The sequence below is a fragment of the Pleurodeles waltl genome, chromosome 6, assembly GCF_031143425.1.
Source record: "Pleurodeles waltl isolate 20211129_DDA chromosome 6, aPleWal1.hap1.20221129, whole genome shotgun sequence".
Classification (NCBI taxonomy): Eukaryota; Metazoa; Chordata; class Amphibia; order Caudata; family Salamandridae; genus Pleurodeles; species Pleurodeles waltl.
In genome coordinates this window covers 943,337,087-943,352,469 of record NC_090445.1, presented here as the reverse complement: position 1 = coordinate 943,352,469, position 15,383 = coordinate 943,337,087, and positions in this window count along the sequence as shown.

Genomic DNA, 15,383 nt, shown 5'->3' with positions numbered 1-15,383 from the left:
GGATATTTGGCGTGCCATCGCCAAGGACGTTCGGACCCTGGGGGTCCACCACAGACGGAGCACCCACTGCCGGAAAAGATGGGAGGACCTTCCCCGCTGGAGCAAGAAGATGGCGAAGGCCCAGCTGGGGATGGCCTCCCAACGTGGGAGCGGTGCCCATTGTACCCTGACCCCCCGATGTTCCAGATCCTGGTGGTAGTGTATCCGGAATTGGATGGGCGCTTGAGGGCATCACAGCAGCCACAAGGGGGTGAGTACACTATCCTTCTGCTGACTTTGCGCACATTACAAGGCGAGGGAGGTAGGCAGTGGGTTCCCCTAGCCCAGGGCGAGCTCTGTAGGCAAGGTCCTTTATGAGGCAGGCTCTGTGGCACCCCAACCCCACTAGTGGTTAGTGTCATCTACACATAGTCAGGCTCCTGTGACTTCCAGGTGTGCAGCAATCGGGCTTAGGGCTTGTACCCCATGGGCATGTGATAAATCTAGGAACAAAAAGTGCATGGCATAGTGGAGAGGGCTTCTGTGCCTGTTGTGTCCGCCAACGGTAAGGTGGTATATGCGCTGAAAATGTCTTTCTTCTGTCTTCCCCCACCCCTTTTTGTGGTCTTCCTGTTCTTGTGTGCATTAGCATCATCAGGCGGAGGAGCATTGGCACCGGAGCAGGTGGGAGCTGCATCCCACTTGGCACTGGAGGGCGAAACCACCAGTGGGATGGAGGGCGAGGGGAGCTCCATGGCGGGGACAGGAGCAGACAGCAGTGACAGCAACTCCTCCTCTTATGGGAGCTCCCTTGCAGTGGCGGGCCCCCTGTGCCCCCGCATCTACAGGTACAGCCGCCACCCCCCCTACCAGCACCACCCTCCCAGCAGCCCCTCAGCGTGTGTCCCGTGCCCGCTCACCCAGAAGGGTGGGCATCTCCTTCATCCCAGGCACCTCAGGCCCTGCCCCAGTCAGCCCTGCTGCCCTCAGTGAGGAGGCTATTGACCTCCTGAGATCCCTCACTGTTGGACAGTCTACCATTCTGAATGCCATCCAGGGTGTTGAGAGGCATTTGCAACAAACAAGTGCATACCTGGAGGGCATTCATTCTGGCCAGGCAGCCCAACAGAGAGCATTTCAGGCTCTGGCCTCAGAACGGATGGCAGCCATTGTCTTGTCCCTGTGTCCATCCTCCCCCCTCCAACTTCCTCTACCCAAACCCAAACCCCTGTACCTCAGCCTATCCCAAGCACACCATCAGACCAGCATGCATACACCACAACACACAAGGGTGGCTCAGGCAAACATAAGCACCACACACCCCACAGGCACTCACACAAGTATCATACCCATGCACACATACCAACATCCACTGCCTCCACTGTGTCTCCCTCCTCCACGTCTTCCTCTTCCGTCCCTGTCTCGTCTCCACTCACACCTGCATGCACTACATCTTCAGCCACTACCTCATCACCAGCACACCCATCACCACATACCGCTCACGTGCACTCACCACCCCACTACCATTCACAAATCACCAGTGTCCTCTCCCAGTGTGTCTGTGAGCCCTCCTCCCAAAGTACACAAACGCAGGCACACACCCACCCAATAGCCATCCACCTCACAACAGCCTCCAGCCCGTGCACCTTCACCCAAATTCAGCAGACATACACCTCCTACAACCACTACCTCTACCTCCACTCCCAAACCCCCTCCATCTACCCGTCCCAGTGTGTCTAAAATACCTTTCCTAGCTAATATTAACCTCTTCCCTACACCTCCCCCAGTCCTTCCCCTAGGGCCAGGCTTTCCAGGTCCCAGCCCAGCACCTCAGCCACCACATCCGCAGGCACAGTGGTGCCAGCAACTGCAGGGTAATGGTGTGCGCCAACCATCAGGGCTGCCAGTGTGCCACTGAGCGAGGGCAAGGACATTCCGCCACCTACCAAGGTGAAAAAGGTGCCCATGTCCCGGAAGGAGAAGCCATAAACACCTGCCACCAAGGGATCAGGGAAAACAAAAGGGGATTGTGGCAAGACAGCTGCGCCACCATCAAAGGTGGGGAAGGGCCAGAAACTGAAGGACAGGTCAGGAGAGGGCATGGTGGCACCGACTGAGGGACCAGTGACACACCTTCTGTCCACGTCGACGCCAACCTGTACGGCGGAGAAGACCACCACCTGCACTGCCACCTGCACTGCCACAGAGCCCGCCTCCCGCACCGCTGCCACAGACCCCACAGCCAGCACCGCTGGCACATACCCCGCCGCCAGCACCGCTGCTACAGAGCCTGAGCCAGCACCGTTGCCACAGAGCCAGCCGCCAGCACCGCTGCCACAGACCCCGCTGCCAGCACTACTGCCACAAAGCCCACCGCCAGCACCGCTGCCACAGAGCCTGTAGCCAGCACCGCCGCCACAGAACCCGCAGCCAGCACCGCTGCCTCAGACCCCGCTGCCAGCACTGCCGCCACAGAGCCCGCAGCCAGCACTGCCGCCACAGAGCCCGCCGCAAGCACCGCCAGCGGCCCCGCGACATCCTGAGCCAGTGGCACCACCGCAGACATGGCTGCCATCCCCAGTGGTCAGTCGTCCGAGGCTGGTGGTGAGTTCCAGGACCCTGGGCAGCTTCCATGAAGCATCACTGTCATTACAGTTGTCACCTGCATATGGAATGCGAAGCCGCAGCAGTGTGGGGTATGTCTCTGCCTCCATCAACCTACCTGTACTCAGCAATCTCGTGGCACACACACCCAGGCGAGTGTATTGTTGCGGCCACAATGCATGTCGAGCACTCTGGGCACAAAGCCCCCTCCAGAACCATTGGAGTATCACATCCACTACCTCAGTCCTTGGCAGGATGAAGCACTCTGGGCACCAAGCCACCTCCAGAACCAGTGGAGTATCACATCCACTACCTCAGACCTTGGCAGGGTGAAGCACTCTGGGCACCATGCCCCCTCCAGAACCGGTGGAGAAAGGCATCCACTACCTCAGTCCTTGGCAGGATGAAGCACTCTGGGCACAAAGCCCCCTCCAGAACCAGTGGAGTATCTCAACCACTACCTCAGTACTTGGCAGGATGAGGCACTCTGGGCACAAAGCCCCCTCCAGAACCAGTGGAGAAAGACATCTACTACCTCAGTCCTTGGCAGGATGAAGCACTCTGGCCACAAATCCCCCTCCAGAACCAGTGGAGATTGTTATCCACTTGAGAGCTGCGGCTTTGCACTCCCCAGGATAAAGCAGTGGGCAAACCACCCACTGGAGAGACTTGAGAGGCTATGGCTTTGCCCTCCCCAGGATAAAGCAGTGGGCAACCCACCCACTGGAGGAACTTGAGAGACTGTGGCTTTGCACTCCCCAGGATAAAGCAGTGGGCAAACCACCCACTGGAGAGACTTGAGAGACTGTGGCTTTGCACTCCCAAGGATACATCAATGGGAATGGAGCCCCCTCGTGGAGCAGTGGCGTTGTGCGTTCATCTGGCTGAGGTGCCCCCCCTCCCCCTGAGGTGCCTGTTTATTTTCGATCTGATGCTCCAGCAGTGTTCTCTCTGTTTCCAGTCAGATATCCAGTGTGGGCCTCGCCCATGCATTTTCGGCCCAGTGGTCCAAGGAACAATGATTGGTGCAGTATCCGGACTTCTGTAGTTGATGCACATAATTTTATATAATGGATTTTGAGTTTTGACTGATGATTTTGTTTTTATTACAATCGTTACAATCATTTCCTTTTGTCCCTGCGTTATTCAAGAGGGCTGGGAGGGTGTATGTGTAATGTTGCAGCATGTGTTTGTATGTATGGTGTTGTGGATGAAGGTGGGGGTGTTGCGTGTTGTGTGTGTCACTCTCTTTTCCCTCTCCCTCTACTGTGTTGTAGGTGCAGTACTAACCGTGGTCGTCGCCGCAGTCGTTGGAGCTCCTGATAGAGGAGCAGGAAGACCATCGCCAACAGAATCTGCAGTTCGGGCTCCATGGCGTCCTGGTTCCTCGTGGGGTGTGGAGAGGTGAGTGTTTTTCCTTCTGTGTACTGTTTCTGCCGTGTTTTTATTCGCGTTGGTTCCGCCCACGAAAAGGTGGCAGATAGCCATGTTGTGATAGGGTGGGCGGTACATTGTGTTTCCGCCTGTCTGTTGGCGGTGTCTGCCGCATTGTTTGTTTCTACCGCCGTGGCGGTCGGAGTGTTAAAGTGGCTGTCTATGTTGGCGGTTTCCGCCATGGTCGTAATCCCATTTTTTTTTTCGCTGGCCTGTTGCCGGTATTACCGCCACTTTAACACCGACCGCCAGGGTTGTAATGAGGGCCTATATCTTAAAAGTATTATTTATATTATTACATCTGGTACAATATCACAAATAAATATGATCCCCTTTTCAATTTTAGAGATCCTTTTGAAAACATCATCCCTGTTAGGCCAAATGATGTGTAAACTGGTAATGATCCATGTACAGGAAATCCACAATAAGGACATTGAAGTTTAGTTGGAGAAACAAAAGGGGGTAATTTTGTTGTTCTAAAGGCAGATTTTGGGTAAGCTGCTGCAATTGAACTTATCAACTCCTTTCTGGAGCATGAAAGGACTCTTGATTTTTGAAGATCTTTTTTTTTTTTAAATCATCCTTAACAGGCTGAAAAATGTCTAGAAAAGAGGCAAACTGTGTAGATGAAAAAACATATGTCACTTCTTTAACCAGAATTCTTCCTTAGAACTTCCATTGAAGAAAGAAAAGATACGTGTTCAGTAGCTTGAATTGAAGTTTTGGTTTGTATTTTAGGTTGATGTCATTGCACTCTGTCCATCCATTTTCGCTCCTTAAAAAGACAGTGTAGTGTCCGGAGTTTGTATTAACTCCTTCATGAAAGGTGTTGTATTACAATAAGGTATTCTCCAGTTCTGTGTTCCAACAATGTAGACACAACATCTGATTTGCAGTTTGGGTATGTCATGTTTTGGTTAGTATTTCTGCACAATTTGTCGAAAGGCACAGTTTTAGAATCCGGTAATGTTAAGTAGAGAAATTCAGAATTCATTACAGTGCTAGATGTGATAGAGCAGTCTTAGCAGTCATGGTTCCATTTGTAAATGACCCCAAATAAATCAACAGCATTTACTTCTTCTTGTTCTAAGACTTCAAGGATGACCATAATAAATTCTTGTGCATCTTGTTGAGTGTTGAAAGTAAATGTTATTGATCCAATATATGTATCTAAAAGATGTTGGATTTCTGAAGCAGAATGTATTACACTTCTGTCACCCATTAAACGTTGCAACAAATTATATAGTGGAGAACACTCTCCCTTATCTGAATTTTGTTAAATTTGATATACTACATGTGGTAAACGGAACAGTACATTGCCAACAACATTAGCATAGCAGTCAACACCTGAACTGTTTTCACCGTCATTTTCCAATTTACCCTTCTTAGCACCGTCTGTGTACACCTTCTATGCTTCCATTTCTTGATAATCTGTAAACGGGGTTTGTAATCTCTGCTTTGGACAGATTGACTATTTCTAATAAACAGGGTACTGGCCTAGATATGGAGCATATTGACTTTAATGCTTTAATTATATAGCCCCTCATTATGACATTGGCAGTAAATCCCATGCTGACTGCTGCCAACATACTGCCGACGTCACCCATATTATGACCCACGCATAGCAATCCGTCACTATACAGCCACACCCACAAGTCTGCCAGCCCAAAGGTCAGTGATAAACTAGCAGTAGCAAAACCCAAACCGTTACGCCAACAGAACTACGCCCACAGCATTCAATCAATCAATCAATCAATCACTTGTAGAGTGTGCTACTCACCTGCTAGGGTCTCAAGGCGCTGAAAGGAGGGTGGGAGGGGAAGTGCTACTGCTCGAAAAGCCAGGTCTTGAGGCGTTTCCTGAAGGTCAGAAGGTCCTGGGTCTGTCAAAGGTTGACGGGGAGGGAGTTCCAGGTCTTGGCTGCGAGGTAGGAGAAAGATCTCCCGCCGGCTGTAGTTGGGTAGATGTGAGGGATGGTGGCGAGAGCGAGGTTGGCGGAGCGGAGTTGACGGTTTGGAGCGTGGAAGGTAAGTAGCTTGTTGAGGTAGGCAGGGCCAGCATTGTGGAGTGCTGTGTGAGCATGGATGAGGAGTTTAAAGGTGATCCTCTTGTTGATGAGGAGCCAATGTAGGTCTCTCAGGTGGGCTGAGATGTGGTTGTGGCGTGGGATGTTGAGGATGAGGCGTGCGAAGTTGCAATTTTTTCTGGAGCTTGGCCGTGGTTCCCGCGTAGAGCGTGTTGCCATAGTCCAATCTGCTGCTGGGACTGGACTGTGGGTGACCGTCCTTCTGGTTTCAGTGGGGATCCATCTGAAGATCTTGAGGAGCATGTGGAGGGTGTTGAAGAAGAAAGATGGGATGGCGTTGACTTGCTTGGTCATGGTGAGCGCTGAGTGTAGCATGAAACCTAAGTTGTGTGCATGGTTGGTGGGTGTTGGTGCGGTTCACAGGGTGGTTGGCCACCAGGAGTCGTCACATGCGGAACAGTTGAAGCTGAGGATGAGGATCTCTGTCTTGTCTAAGTTCAGTTTTAGGCGGCTCCTCTCCATCCAGTTGGCGATGGCCTTTGTTCCGTCATGGAGGTTGGTTTTGGCAGTGGCAGGGTCCTTGGTGAGTGAAAGGATCAGCTGGGTGTCATTGGCGTAGAAGATGATGTTGAGTTTGTGGGATCGGACGATGTTGGCGAGCGGTGCTATGTAGATGTTAAAAAGGGTTGGGCTGAGTGAGGATCCTTGGGGAACGCCGCAGATGGTCTTGGTGGCTTCAGAGAGGAAGGGAGGGAGGCGGACTCTCTGGGTTTTGCTGGAGAGGAAGGATGTGATCCAGTCCTGGGCTTTGTGGTGGATCCATCTGTTGAGGAGGCATGTGCGGAGGGTGTGGTGACAGACGGTGTTGAAGGCAGCCGAGAGGTCTCGGAGGATGAGGGCCGCAGGTTTGCCTTTGTCGAGCCTGGTACTGGTGTCGTCGGTTGCGGCGTTGAGGGCAATCTTGGTGCTGTGGTTCCTACGGAATCCAGATTGAGATGTGTCCAGCGTGTTGCTGTCTTCCAGGAAGCGGGTTAGTTGCCCGTTGACGGTCTTCTCGATGACCTTCACCGGGAAGGGGAGGAGGTAGGTGGGCCGGTAGTTCTTGAGATCTTCAGGGTCCGCTTTGGGTTTCTTACCCACCAATCACCACGCCGGACATTCAATGGTGCTAAACCATTGGCGGAACATACCGTTGCGCTCAAAATACACACAACCTAACAAAACTACACCACATTGCCCAATTCAAACTATACACACCTGACATGCATACACACACCACACCCACACCACCATAAAACACACACCCACATTACCCACAACCCTTTACCATTACAAACAAGTGCCACAAGAGAGATAGCAAGACCACAGAGAAGACCACAGACACACACTACCATCACCTATACACCATCCACGCATCCTACATCACACACTCCAACACAGCACCCCACACACCCTCACCCACACCACTCACAATACACCCATGGCACAGCAATGACACCCCAGGGTCTCTGATGAGGAGCTAAGGGTCATGGTGGAGGAAATCATCTGGGTAGAGCCACAGCTATTCAGATCACAGGTGCAGCAGATGTCCATTGCTAGGAAGATGGAGCTGTGGCGGAGAATCGTGGACAGGGTCAATGCCGTGGGACAGCACCCTAGATCAAGGGATGACATCAGGAAGAGGTGGAACAACCTATGGGGGAAGGTACATTCCACAGCAGCAAGACACCAAATAGCTGTACAGAGGACTAGCGGTGGACCACCACCCCCCCCCCCACACCTAACAACATGGGAGGAGCAAGTCTTGGCAATCATGCATCCTGAGGGCCTGGCAGGAGTGGGAGGAGGACTGGACGCTGGTATGTCAAATCTCTATTACTATGGCCCCCCCTACCTGTATGCCATCAGAAAACCCCACTCTTACCCTCACTCCCATCACTTCACCACCTCCCACATACACCACCATCACAACCCACTCATCCCAATACCAAGCCCTGCATGCAAAACCAATGCATGGACACCCCTCACAGACCTGCATGGACACCCATCACTAAAGCATGCACATTAAAGAGGATCACCAAGCCCACAAAATCACAACTGACACAAGGCAAAGCTGCCAGGGCAATAACAACCATACAGGGCAACACACCCATGCACAAGATGACACACACAGAAACAATAACACTGCATTTACATCCCCACAGGCCCCCCCACCCAACGTCACCGGAGAGGATGTGCCAGCAACTTCCAGTTCACCTCCTAAAGAGGCCCACAGTGATGACAGCAGCTCTGGATGCCTGGATCTGGATGACCAACCTGGCCCATCAGGGATCTCCAGACAGTTAGTAACCCAGGCACAGTCCCATACCACCACAGAGCCTCCCCCCAAGGAAACACCAGCACAGTACCCACCCAGCGGGCCCATACCTCTGTTCCCAGTACACGTCAATCAGCAGTGTGTCCACCACTACAGGGACCCCAGGCCACCCCACAAACACAGGCAGAAGCCAGAGAACATTGCCAAAACCCCACCAGGAAATAAGACTCTCCTGAATGTCACCTTTGTGTCCCACTCTGTCACCCTGTCCACCTTGAACTGCCATTGTTCCCCTTCTTGCTCCCCTTCCTATGCCTCCTTGGACAATGTACCTGTGATACAAATAGACTGGACTCTATCCTGGACTTTCCTCCATCATCACCCCAGCCCATTGCACATCCCCCTCTAATCATTAGCACTTAAATAAACACCATTTGAATAAATACATGTATGGAGTCGGTCAAATCATTTAACCATGTATTTGTTTAACACGCTTTAAACACTGAAATATGACTGTACAGTAATGTATACATAGGAATGACCTGTAGTTGGCTGCAGTCAGCACACCAGGAGCGATAGTGGGGCACAAATATCTGCAAATGGAGATGCCAAAGGGTACAGTAAGTGGCCATAGAAGTGGGGAAATCAGCCTGCCAGTGACAATGTCAAATACAAAACTGTCAATGTTAAATTTAATTACAGCGTCTTACCTGCTGCCAACATACTGCCGCCGCAGCAGATTACCGTCACCCATATTATGACCCACACATAGCAATCAGTCACTATACAGCCACACACACAAGTCCGACAACCCAAAGGTCAGTGACAAACTGGCAGTAGCAAAACCCACACCGTTACGCCAACAGAACTACGCCCACAGCATTCAATCAATCAATCACTTGTAGAGAGCGCTACCCACCTGCTAGGGCCTCAAGGCGCTGAAAGGAGGGTGGGAGGCACATGGGTTCTTCTTGTTCACCCATGTGCCTCATTGTAACGTTCCTCTGCCCTTGTCTTGGGATTACTCACCGGGGTCAGTAGCCATGAGAGGTTGGGGTAACCAGAGTCACCTGAAAATATTGAGGGACAAGTGTTAGACACACACCAACCCTTTGAGCCCATACCATACTCATATACCAACAACCCCTGGGAACCAGGGTTCACCTATTAGCCACACCCAGTGCCTCTGGAGTTGAGCCATCACATATGGGATGCTGCTACTCCTCAGGATAAGGGCATCATGCACAGACCCAGGATACTTTGCATTGGCATGGGAGATATACTGGTCCTCAAAGCACACTATCTGCACATTCATGGAGTTAAAGCTCTTTCGATTTCTGAACACCTGTTCATTTCTCAGTGGGGGTGCAAATGCAATATGTGTACCATCAGTAGCCCCAATAATGTTGGGGATATGTCCCATAGCATAGAAACCAGCATTCACTCTAGCCCAATTCTCCACCTGGGGGAAAACGATGTAGCTGTACATGTGTTTAATCAGGGCAGACAATACTCTGCTCAGCAATATTGAGAACATTGGCTGAGACATTCCTGCTGCCAAGCCCACTGTCACTTGGAAGGAGCCACTTGCCAGGAAATGGAGCACAGATAGGACTTGCACAAGAGAGGGCATCCGGTGGGCTGACAGATAGCACATATCAGGTCAGGTTCCAATTGGGCACACAGCTGTGTGACTGTGGCCCTGTCCAGTCTATAGGGGAGGATAATGTGCCTGTCCTCCATTGGTGCAAAGTCCACCAGGGGCCTGTACACGGGGATGTCTCCATCTCGTATTCATCCTCAACAGTTGCAATCTAGGGGGCAAAAGGTGAGTAGCTGGTCAGTATTCCATTTTTCCAAACACTACACTACATTGCATGTTGTGACTGTAACACAATATTGTTGTATAGGCCCAAATTTTGCCTATGTTTACTGTGACGCAGTTAGGTGCCATGGCCTGCCCCCCCATTCCCCGAACTGGCATTCGCCTGTCCTGTATGGAGGGGCAGGTGGAAATGAGGTAATTTCACTGACGTTGTGCGCCGCTGCGGGAGGCGGTCGAAAACTGCTGTGCAACTCCTCATTGGATCCCATTGGGCCCTATGGGTTACAGTGGCCAATGATGATGTACGCCGGAGGTGGCGGTACACACCGCCGCGGACGTGACTTCCATTTTCTATCTGTTCACTCACTTGCTACCTGACCTTCATCAGTGCTGTGTGTGAGGGTCTCGTGTAATGGGGGGGTTTGGGTAAGGGCCCGGGGCAGCGTGCTGCATGCATGGTGAGCAATGTCTGTGCCTAATGGGATGGGAGGGCTATGGTGGGACATGAGTGTAACAAGCCGGATGGTGTGGCTAATACCTTTTTCTTTATTTGTCTGCAGGTCAGCACCCATCAGAAAAAGGGTATATGGCGTGCCATCACCAAGGACGTGCGGACCCTGGGGGTCTGCGGCAGGCCCCAATGTACTACCTGCCCATGGTGGGGTGGCATCTGGGTGGGGGATATGGACCTGTGGGTGCCCCTAGGCAAGGCCATCCAGTGCAGGGCAGGGCCCATGTTGGCCAGGGTCTGATGTCAACCTCCTCCAAACAAGCTAGTAGGCCTCCACTACTGGGCAGGGGTCTGCGGGTCTCATGTAGGCTGGCGTTAGGTATCCCTGTCCATGGGCTGGTGACTAGCATTGTGACTGGTAGTGCATTGCCTAGTGCGTAGGGCTGTTCCCTGTGTATATGTGCCGTGTATGTCAACAGTGGTGTTGTTGCCGCCATTGATCAAGGGTATCCTTTGTCTCTCTCCTCCCTTTTTGTTTTGTCACCCTGTCCTTATGTGCATTAGCATCATCTGATGGAGGTGCAGAGGCACCGGCGGCAGGGAGAGCTGCATCCCACAGGGCACAGGAGACAGAGTCCACCGACGCTGAAGGCACCAGTGGGACGGAGGGCGAGGGGAGCACCATGGCGGAGACTGAAAGGGACAGCTCGAACATGGATACCTCCTCCAATGGAAGCTCCCTGGTGGTGGCGGACACAAGAAGTGTCCTGGGTATGGTCTGAAACGAGAAGGGTTGGAGAGCCAAAAAACACCTTAACACCCTTGGGTTGGTATCCTTATGGGGAGCAAGCCAGGTAAGCGGTGCATGATCAGTCAGCAGTGTAAAGGAACATCCCAAGAGATAATACTGTAGTGCCTCAATTGCCTATTTAATACCTAAACATTCCTTCTCTACGGTTGGATACCGGAATTTGTGTAGTAATAGTTCCGGCTAATTTAGTCCACTGGATGAAGGTGGTGGACTCATCCGGTTGGGAGAGGACAGCTCCGAGTTCCTCATTGGAGGCATCAGTCTGTAATATGAAGGGTAGGGCAAAGTCGGGGCATCTGAGAACAGGGTTAGCACATAGGACCGTTTTAAGGGACTCAAAGCTTTCACATTCCAAGTTTGTGAGGTTGCTAAGTTTGTTGGCATAGGACTTCTTTAAGAGCTCTGTAAGAGGGGCAGATTTTTCTGAAAACTACTGTGGGCTAAATCTCTGGTAATAGCCAATTAATCCCAGTAAAGAGCGGGCTTCTTTCTTTGTTGTGTTGAGGGATGGCTTGTACTTTTTCTATCTGAGGACGGATACGGTCCCTCGATATGTTATACCCTAAGTACTGTATAAAATGTGTGGCTAGATTACAATTCTCAGGATTGGCTGTTAAGTCTGCCTTGCGAAGAGTACTCAAGACATCTGTTACATGGACCAGGTGAGTGTCAGGGGACAGACTGTATATTACAAAATTGTCAAGGTAAGCTGCTGCGTGGATTTTGTGATTTTGTGACACAATGTTCATTAACCTTTGAAAAGTGAGGGTACCCCATGAAGTCCGAAGGGCATTACTTGGAACGGATAAACACACCAAAGGAGTGGAAAAAGCATTTTTCTCCCAGTCTTTTTCCATTAGAAGTAGTTGCCAGTACTTTTTAGTAAGGTCTATGGTTAAAAGATATTGAGCTTTTCCTAGTTGTTCAACAAGTTTATCCACTCCCGGCATGGGATATGCATCAGATTGTGCTATCTCGTTCAGTTGGCAGAAATCAATGCAAAATCGAACCGTTCGATTAGGTTTAGAGACCAGAACAATAGGGGAGCACCAAGGGCTAGCTCTGGCCTTTAAACATTAAGGGGGTGATTCTGACCTCGGCGGTAAAAGGCCCTTACCGCCGGTCAGAAGTCCGCCATAATACCGCCGCGGCCGCGGTAAACCGCCACGGTCATTCTGACCTCCAACTTGCAAACCGCCAAAAACCCGACATCCACGGAAGGCCGCCTCATCAGCGGGCAGCGATAAACTGGAGATGACCAAACCTACACCGTCACGCCAACAGAAATACGCCCATGCCATTACGACCCACGAATCCACGCGTGGAATCTCAGAGCCTCTCACCACATTTTCAGCCGCGGTATTCCATTGGCGGTACACACCGCCGCGCTCAAAATACACACACCCTTACAAAACACAACCACATTGGACACTTCGAAATACACACACCTGATACACATACACACACCACTCCCACACACCCATTACAATATAAAACACACACCCACATCAACCACAAACCCCCACAAATCGAAAATCAGAGACAAGGCGCAATACACAGAGAGAGAGCACAGGGAACGCAAACCACAACACACACAGGAACCCAACATCATCACCCACACCACATCTACGCACACATCACCACACACCACCACTCACATCACCACAAACACCACCCCACACCTCATCCACACCACCCCATGGCACCCCAAAGACACCCCAGGTTCTCGGCCCAAGAACTCAGGGTCATGATGGAGGAAATAATAAGGGTAGAGCCCCAGCTCTTCGGCACACAGGTGCAGCACACCACAATAGCCAGGAAGGCGGAGCTATGGCAAAGGATCGTCGACAGGGTCAACGCTGTGGGACAGCATCCCAGAAATCGGGAAGACATCCGAAAGCGCTGGAACGACCTACGGGGGAAGGTGCGCTCGATGGTGTCAAGATACAACATCGCTGTGCAGAAGACTGGCGGCGGACCCCCACCCACTCCACCCGATTTCACAGCATGGGAGCAAGAGGTCTTCAACATCCTGCATCCTGACGGCCTCCCTGGAGGAGCCGGAGGAATGGACTCTGGTGAGTCTAATCTCAACTACTTCACCCCCCCCAACCACCAGCATGCCAACCCACACCCCCACCCTCACCCCCAACCCCAACCCACCAGCACACATCCTCCCTGCCAATGTCTCACCAGCACAACCCACCCAACCCAACACCAAACCCTGAATGCCAACACAAACCATGGACACCCATCACCTATGCATGACCACTGCACATACCCATCCTCCCCCACAAACCACCCTCACATCTCCTCCCACAAGGGAATGCCAGCACTGGGGGACAAGGACACCCACAAATCGCACTCCATGGCACACACAGAAGCAATAACCATACTCTTTTACCCCTGCAGGGCCCGAACGCCAACACACCGGCCAGGAGGGTCCAGATTTGTCCATCCCACCCCCAGAACAGGCCCCCAGTGATGACAGCGGTTCTGTCGACCTAGAACCTGATGACCAGCCCGGACCATCGGGGACCTCTGGACAGTCGGTTCCCCACACACAGACACACAGACACAGGCCACAGCAGACCCAACCCCCTCTGGGAATATCAGCACAGCTCCCACCCAGCGGGCCCATGCCTCTGTCTCCAGGACGCATCAATCAGCAGTGTGTCCGCCACTACAGGGCACCCAGGCTGACCCCCCACCCCAACAACAACAGGGACCTGGGGGCAGTGGTAGTGGGCACGGGGAAACAGGGGAACTGGGAGGGCTGCAGTGCGACAGGGGGGGGAGGACAGGCCCAGGGAACCCACTCTCCAAGAGGCCCTCACCACCATCATGGGAGCATACCACCACTCCCAGGAGACGATGGCGACGGTACTGGCCAGGTTCCAGGAGATCCAGGCACAGCAGGAGGAACGGTACATGGGGTTCAGAGACGAACTCAGGAACATCGGTTCCGCAATGGGGACCATAGTCCTGGCCCTCAACCGGATAGACACCACATTGCGGGACCATGTGGCACTCCAAAGGGCCCCTGTCACTAGCCTGGACCAGGAACAGCCTACCACCTCCGCCGGCGCTAGTGGACAGGAGGCCCCCACACAACGACAGGCCACCAGAACCCCACCTCCTGCTGAAGAACAACCACCCCGCAAGAGGAACCTGAGATCACAAAAGAAGACAGAGTAGGATGCCAAGACCCCCGCCAGCATAAGATACCCCCTGATGTCATCCCACTGTCCCACATTGTCACCCTGTCCAACCTTAAACAGCCTCTGCTCCATCCTTCCACAGGCATATGGACAATGCACCTGTGAAACTGAGAACTGGACTCTGCCATGGACATTACTCCACCCCCACCCATCACCGTTTTACTATCATGGACCTATATGTAGCACTAAAAATAAATCACTAATTGCACGTCAAAAATCTGGAGTCAGCTTGTATTCTTAACAAATGTATAACACATAACGGTTCAATAATGTTCAGTTACATTGTGATGACAACATACCAATGTCAATGAGCTTTAGTCCATGGGCAAACAAATCAGAAGTCACGCAGTGGGTCATACAGCTCTGAAAAGTGAAGGGGAAGTCAAAAATCAGTTAAAAGGAACTGGGGGGAAACACAGAAAGTAGAGATGCAGGAGGCCTGAAGTAAATGTAAAATGGCGTGGGTGATTCTTACCTGTGTGCTACTGAAATTACTGTTGTATAACTGTGTCCCTGTTGTCCGTGTCGTCCCCGTCGTCTTCCTCCTCTTCACTCTCCACAGGCTCAACAGCTACTACAACACCACCATCTGGACCATCCTCCTGCAGGAAAGGCACCTGGCGTCGCAATGCAAGATTGTGAAGCATACAGCAGGCCACGATGATCTGGCACACCTTTTTTGGTGAGTACATGAGGGATCCACCTGTCATATGCA